Consider the following 7,970-nt stretch of genomic DNA (forward strand, 5'->3'; position numbering starts at 1 on the left):
TCATGGTGGCTGTTGGACACCAAATGTGTCTCGCGGACGGTCCGGCCCTGAGGCCGGACGGTCCGCGGTCCGGACTGTCCGCGGTGGTGGCGCGGACGGTCCGCGCGTGCGCAGAATCAGTTAGGGTTCCTAGTTTCTCGCGGGATTGGTTACCTAAAACCACGGGATTAACTCGGAAATCAGTTTGAAGCGGATCCAGACCTTCCCCTTTATATAGATGAAGGGCTACGGCCGATTGAACCCCCAACAATCGAACAAATCAAGTCTATTTCTCGTTTTTACCTTACGCATTAGGAATAGTTCTACTCTAGTTCTAGTTTAGCCTCTCAATCTCCAAATTCTCCGCCTCTCTTCGACTCTACGTCGATTAGAGGAGTCTAGGTCGGCCTGCCGAGCCTAGACAACACCTAGGATCTCTCCTTCCCGACGGGGTCCCTCCCGGGAGCGAGATCCAGGCGCCGCCGGCGACCTTCGCTGCCCCCTGCGCACGCGCGGACCGTCCGGCCTGTAGGCACGGACCGTCCGGCCGTCAGGCAGGGAACCTTTGCCCCTGCTCCAGGTCGCGGACCGTCCGGTCCCTGGTCGCGGACCATCCGCGCCTGTGCAGAGAGCACCGCCGCCGGTTCTTGTTGAGTGTTTGGCGCCCAAAAAAGGTGTCAACATACTTTTGGCGACTCCGCTGGGGAAGGTGTTTAGATCTACTAAAAATCAGGCCCTCAAATGGCCGGTTCTAAAGATCACACCGATATCTCCCCGGACAATATCCTGAAGCCAGCTGTTGAAAGTCTGACGGCCGATGAGCAACAGCAATACGAGGACTACATGCGTCAAGCGAGGGAGAAATTCTTATCACAATACACGGTGGATCGCCACCAGAAAGTTGTCAAACATGGAGAGACCGACGTCGCATCTCTTCTATCTTCGCTTCAAGTCCCCAACGTAAGTAAACCCGACGACATCCAATTTATTAAACAGTATGTAGATCATCAGCAGAATCAAATGAAACGACAGATTGGAGGGTTAGAAGAGTCAATTAGAAAATTAACGCATACGTTGGAGAAGTCTGTTGCTCCTAGTTTTCCATCATATGAGACTAGTAACAGGATATCTATGTCTAATACATCGGCAACAAATGGGGATTTGCAAACCCAACCATTATATGGTATGCCGATGAACTCATATCCAGGGCAAGTACCGCCGCCGCCTTCCCTGCTTGGCAGATCGGCGCCCCTGAATATGGTCGGACCGTCCGAGCTTCTGCCCGGACCATCCGGCCCATACGCGGACCGTCCGGCTTGCTCTGCCGGACAGTCCGGGGCCGCCCTAGGACCGCCGCCGTCCCTGTTTGGCAGATCGGCGACCCTGGACGCGGTCGGACCGTCCGAGATGCTACCCGGACCGTCCGACCCTTACGCGGACCGTCCGGCTTTCTATGCCGGACAGTCCGGGGCCGTACCGGGACTACCGCGTGGCGCCCCAATAATGGCGAACACGACCGGCCAGTTCGGATGTACCACCGTACAAACCGGATACACATATGCGGAACCTGCTGTTGCACACCATGCACCAAATTATTACACACCACAACAACAGTATATTTCGCCTTCTACATATTTAAACCATAATGCACCATATAATCACAGACCGATCAACACTATCGATCGGTCACGGCAAGAAGGTCGGTATACTAATACCCGACCAAATGAGCCCCACAGCCCAGGATCCGGTGGTCTACCACCGGGTGCAATGGAAAAAATTAGGGAAGAGATGACTGAACTATTTCGAGATAAGTTCGGAGTTAATGTAGCCAGAGTAGGGCAATCATACCAAAAGCCATATAATCACCGGTTTGACACTGTCCCATATCCACAAGGGCAAGGATACCGGAATTTTCTAAGTTTTCTGGTGAGAATGGGAGAAGCACATACGAACACATAGGCCAGTTCCTAGCACACCTAGGCGAATTGGCTGATGGAGAAGCATTTCGTGTTCGGTTATTTTCTTTATCGCTTACTGGTACTGCTTTTGCATGGTACGCCGCCCTGCCTCCTAATTCCATTAATTCCTGGAATGAGTTAGAAAATAAATTTCATGAACATTTCTTTGCTGGGGAATATGAATTAGGATTAGCTGACTTAGCTTCAGTCCGACAAGGACGCGAAGAATCGGTTAATGATTATATCCGGAGGTTCCGGGACACTAGAACCGATGCTTTCGGATCCATGTTGCAGACAAAGAGCTAGCAGGGCTAGCTTTTAATGGGTTGCTATCCTACTTAAGAGACAAATTAGATGGAACCCAGTTCTTTTCGATAGCCCAGCTACATCAGCGGGCTTTAGCCTGTGAAAGCCGATTTAAAGAGACATCAAAATCGGCCGCCCGTACTATACATCTAATAGAGCGTGATAGTTCAGATGATGAATCCGCAGATGTATATACCGCTGAGTTTATTTGGCCAACAAAGGTCAAATCTTCAGCATGTTCTTCCTTACAGCCGGTTCAAAAGAATCGGCAAGAAGAGATTAAATTCACTTTTAATGTTGCCAAATGCGATAAGATATTTGATGAGCTACTTAAAAATGGCAACATTAAATTAACTCATAATATCCCTCCTATAGATGAATTAAAGAGGCGTGCTTATTGTAAGTGGCATAATTCTTTCTCTCATGCCACCAATGACTGTAATGTTTTTCGTCGACAGGTACAATCGGCCATAAATGAGGGCCGGTTGGCTTTTCAGGAAATGCAAGTGGACACACAACCATTTCCTGTTAATACAATAGATATCACATGCAAAAAGATCTTAGTTCGGCCCGAAATGGCCGATAAAGGCAAAAGCAAAGACATCATCATTGGTAGTCCTCGCACGTCGAATATATCACAAAAGGAGATTGTTCGAAAGGCTCCGGACGATAAGGCTAAAAAGTCCGGAGGCACCGGGGGGCAGGCACAATCAATGAGCCAAGCACGACAGCCTGGCCTGAACACCACAGACGGTATGGCACCTACGTGCGGACGGTTCGGTGCTCAGACAGACAGTTCGGCTACCTCTGCCGGACAATCCGCCTATGCCCAGAGACGTCAGCCTCCACACAAAATCTTAAAAGGGAAGGAGACACAACGGCAAAGCACAAATGGTCGGCTGATCAAAGCTGACTCTAATGTTGATCAGTTGCTCTCCAAGAATACTAGCGAGAAGACCGTTCTATGTGATCGGTCAACGAAGAAACCTCGGTCATCTGCTAAAACGAAACGGGTAAACAAAACGGCCCGAAAGGCGACACAACAAGCATCGCCTATTTATCCTATGAGACCAGGGTACTTTCCACCCGTTTACTCATCGTCGGTATATTATTCTGTTCAAACATGGAATGGTACGATGCTGAATCCATGGTACATGTATAGTCCCTTTGTCTATCCATACTGGGGGGCGCCTCCATTCTATTCCTTTTGATTCAGTGATCAAACGGTCATGGCCGAGAAAGATAAAATCTGAAACGGCCTTTATACATTGGTGCTTTATTAAATGATCTTAATATTGAAAAGCCGGTGACTTACATCAGGTTTAGTTCATATGCTTTTGGTTCGTCAACCTTCACCAAAAGGCAGGGGGGCATATGTTGGACACCAAATGTGTCTCGCGGACGGTCCGGCCCTGAGGCCGGACGGTCCGCGGTCCGGACTGTCCGCGGTGGTGGCGCGGACGGTCCGCGCGTGCGCAGAATCAGTTAGGGTTCCTAGTTTCTCGCGGGATTGGTTACCTAAAACCACGGGATTAACTCGGAAATCAGTTTGAAGCGGATCCAGACCTTCCCCTTTATATAGATGAAGGGCTACGGCCGATTGAACCCCCAACAATCGAACAAATCAAGTCTATTTCTCGTTTTTACCTTACGCATTAGGAATAGTTCTAGTCTAGTTCTAGTTTAGCCTCTCAATCTCCAAATTCTCCGCCTCTCTTCGACTCTACGTCGATTAGAGGAGTCTAGGTCGGCCTGCCGAGCCTAGACAACACCTAGGATCTCTCCTCTCCGACGGGGTCCCTCCCGGGAGCGAGATCCAGGCGCCGCCGGCGACCTTCGCCGCCCCCTGCGCACGCGCGGACCGTCCGGCCTGTAGGCGCGGACCGTCCGGCCTGTAGGCGCGGACCGTCCGGCCGTCAGGCAGGGAACCTTTGCCCCTGCTCTAGGTCACGGACCGTCCGGTCCCTGGTCGCGGACCGTCCGCGCCTGTGCAGAGAGCACCGCCGCCGGTTCTTGTTGAGTGTTTGGCGCCCGAAAAAGGTGTCAACAGTGGCACATATGCATTCAGATTATGGAGCAACGGTTCATTTTAACAGTGCTGATAAGAGCCTTACATGTTCATGTAGAAAGTTTGAATCCACAGATATGCATACACATTTCAAATTGCAAAGTATTTGTTTAGCATCAAAATGAGCGCGCAGACGGTTCGGCCCTGAGGCCGGACGGTCCACAGTCCGGACGGTCCGCGCCTGTGGGCCGGACGGTCCGCGCATACGTAGAGCAGATTAGGGTTCCGAGTTTTGTGCTAAAGTTGTTAGCTAGATTCACGGAATTAGCTCGGGAGATTAGTTTATAAAGGGTCCAGCCCCACTCCTCTATAAATAGAGAGGTATACGGCCGATTTGTAATCATTAATCGAATCAATAATACTTCTATCTCGCATTTATTTCCTGTACAATTAGGAGTAGTTCTAGTCTAGTTCTAGTTTAGCCTCTCAATCCCCAAATTCTCTGCTTCTCTTCAACTCTACGTCGATTAGAGGAGTCTAGGTCGGTCTACCCGAGCCTAGACAACTCCTAGGATCTCTCCTCCCCGATAGGGTCCCTCCCGGGAGCGAGATCCAGGCGCCGCCGGCGATTTTCCGTCGCCCCTGCGCACGCGCGGACCGTCCGGCCCTAGGGCGCGGACCGTCCGGCCGTCAGGCAGGAAACCCTAGCCTCATGCCAGGCCGCGGACCGTCCGGCCCCTAGCCGCGGACCGTCCGCCCCTGTGCAGAGAGCACCGCCGCCGGTTCGTGTTGAGTGATTGGCGCCCGAAAAAGGTGTCAACATACTTTTTGGCGACTCCGCTGGGGACAACATATATAGACCTATCAAATCAGCCCTCAATGGCCGGTTCAAAGGATAGCTCTGAAGTTTCCACCAGCAATATCATCACGCCGACATGGGAAACCTTGTCGGCTGAAGAACAGCTCCTGTTCGAGGAGCGCCAGGAGCAGCTGATCCAAGAAGCAAAGGCGAAGTTCCTGGCCGACTTCAAGGTGGATAGGAACAACAAAGTCCTTCGGCAACGGGCGACAGATCTGGCTTCGCTCTGACCTACTACGATTACCCCCAATGTAAGTAGCACCAAAAAACTCCAATCTCTTAAAGCTTACATAGACGAACAGCGAGAGCAGTTGCAACGTATCGTTGGGAATATACAAAATGATCATAAAAGGCTAGTGCGTGCGCTTGATAAGTCTACTATGGCAAATCTTCCTTCGCACGAGGTTGAATTGAGGGAATACACACGTAATTCATCGGCTACAGGTTGTCATGACCAGTCACAACCCTTTTATGGGATGCCGATAGACATGTACCTTGGGCAACGACAGCCTCCCACACACATCGGCGATAAATTTGCCGATCTGCGCATGTCCGGACCGTCCGCACGTGACCGCGGACCGTCCGGGCCAGCGACGGCCGATCCCATTTTTAGAAGCGAATTACCGAGACCTGCACCCAAGCCGCCACATGTCGTGCAAACCATAGATAACCCATTCAGACCATCTGCGTATGACGCCAGACAGTTCGAATATAATGTCGGACGGTCCGCATATATAACCGGACGGTCCGACACCGAGTTTTTTGAGGAGGATGAATATCCAACTCCGTATCCGTCCCAGCTAGACTCCCCATCTCACCATACGACACACCAGCACCATAATATATCTACCAATACCATGAGAGTGAGTACATTCCGGCCCCCAGAAGACCAGAAAGGAATGGCCAGTCCTATGAGCCTCATAGGGCATGCATTAACGCACTGCAAAATCCAAACTAATGGGGAAGAAAACAACATACCAACATTCAAACAAACTCACCCATATTGGACCAAAGAGCCAGTGATCTCCCACCGGCTGCCATCGATATAGTAAGAGAGGAAATAGCTGGGGCGTTCCGAGATAAGCTCGGAGTTAGTATAGTCCCTGGGAGGCAGTCATATCAAAGACCTTATGATAGCCAGTTTGACCATCTCCCATACTCACAGGGGACCAGAATACTCGAATTTGCAAAGTTTTCGGGTGACCAAGGAAAAAACACGCGCGAACACATAGGCCAGTTCTTAGCACAATTAGGAGAATTGGCCGACACCGAAGCTTTCCGTGTGCGTTTATTTTCATTATCTTTAATAGGGACTGCATTCACATGGTATGCCACGCTCCCTCCTAATTCCATTTCATCATGGGAGACTTAGAACAAAAATTTCATAAACATTTCTTCTCTAGCGATTACGAGTTAGATTTAGTAGACTTAGTGGCCCTACGACAAGAAAAGGATGAATCGGTTAATGATTACATTCGGAGATTCCGGGATACGAGAAACTGATGCTTTCAAATTCATTTAATAGATAAACAACTGGCGGGAATAGCCTTTGATGGATTGCACTATTATTTAAAAGAAAAATTAGAAGGCATCCAGTTCTTTACGCTTGCACAATTACATCAGAGAGATTTGGCTTGTGAAAGCCGAAGCAAAGAACTAGTCAAAACGGTTCATCATAATGCCCATATAGTAGAACACAACCAAAGTAGTTCAGAAGATGAACCAAAGGAAGTTTACACTGCCGAAATAGTTTGGCCTGAGCAGGCCAAATCTTCGGCTTGCTCCTCCTTGCAGTTAGTTCAAAAGAAACGGCAGGAGGAGGTTAAGTTTACGTTTAATGTCGGCAAATGTGATAAGATATTCGATGAATTACTAAGAAATGGTAACATTAAGATCGGTTATACCGTTCCACCCGTCAACGAACTAAAGTGTCACGCATATTGCAAGTGGCACAACTCATTTTCCCATGCCACTAATGATTGTAATGTGTTCCGACGATAAATCCAATCGGCCATTAATGAGGGACGATTGAAATTTCAGGAGGACACGGAGCCCTTCCCAGTGAATATGATCGACTTCAAGGGCAAAAGGGTCCTAATTCGGCCCAGCACAGTCGTTAAGGGCAAAGATAAAGAAGTCATCATCGGCAACGCATGAGAGGCCGATGGAAACAATAAAATCTCTTGCAGGAAAGTGGTGGCCGAGAAGACTCCTGATGGAGGGGAGACGCTGAAAGTGACCATCACAATCTCCAGCACTGGGGGCAAGCGCAGACAAGTGAGCATGCGCGAGAACCCATACTGCGCATCACGGACGGTCCGGTGCCCAGGCGTGGACGGTCCGTAACATCGCCAGACGGTCCGGAGCGTTACAGCGGACAGTATGACAATGCCAAGGAGCCATGGCGACCACGCACCTTCAAACCACGATGACCAGAAATAGGTACGTGGAAAACTAACACGTTCAAGGCAGCTGGTCGGTTGGTCAAAACCGGCCTGACCTTCGATCAATTGTTGTCGAAGTAAGTGAAAAAGAAGGTCGGCCCCAGGGACCGGCCAGCAAAGCGACCTCGCTCGCCCATTCATGAGAAGCATCAGGAAAGACCGATTGGACCACCTCACCAATCGGAAAAAATGGAAGATCATACTATCCAATTGAGGCCTAACTTACCTGCATGGACACCTCCACCCCCATATCTACCTATGCCATATCCATATACATACATACCTCCACCATATGCCCCAAATCAAATGTGGGGCATGCCACCATATCCATCTGGGATGCCATAGTACCCCGCCTGGGGGGCACCCCAAACATTTGTTTTTGATAGATTGACGCCTCCAGTACAAGACCGATTGAG

This window comes from Zea mays, chromosome 4 (genome assembly GCF_902167145.1).
Source record: "Zea mays cultivar B73 chromosome 4, Zm-B73-REFERENCE-NAM-5.0, whole genome shotgun sequence".
Classification (NCBI taxonomy): Eukaryota; Viridiplantae; Streptophyta; class Magnoliopsida; order Poales; family Poaceae; genus Zea; species Zea mays.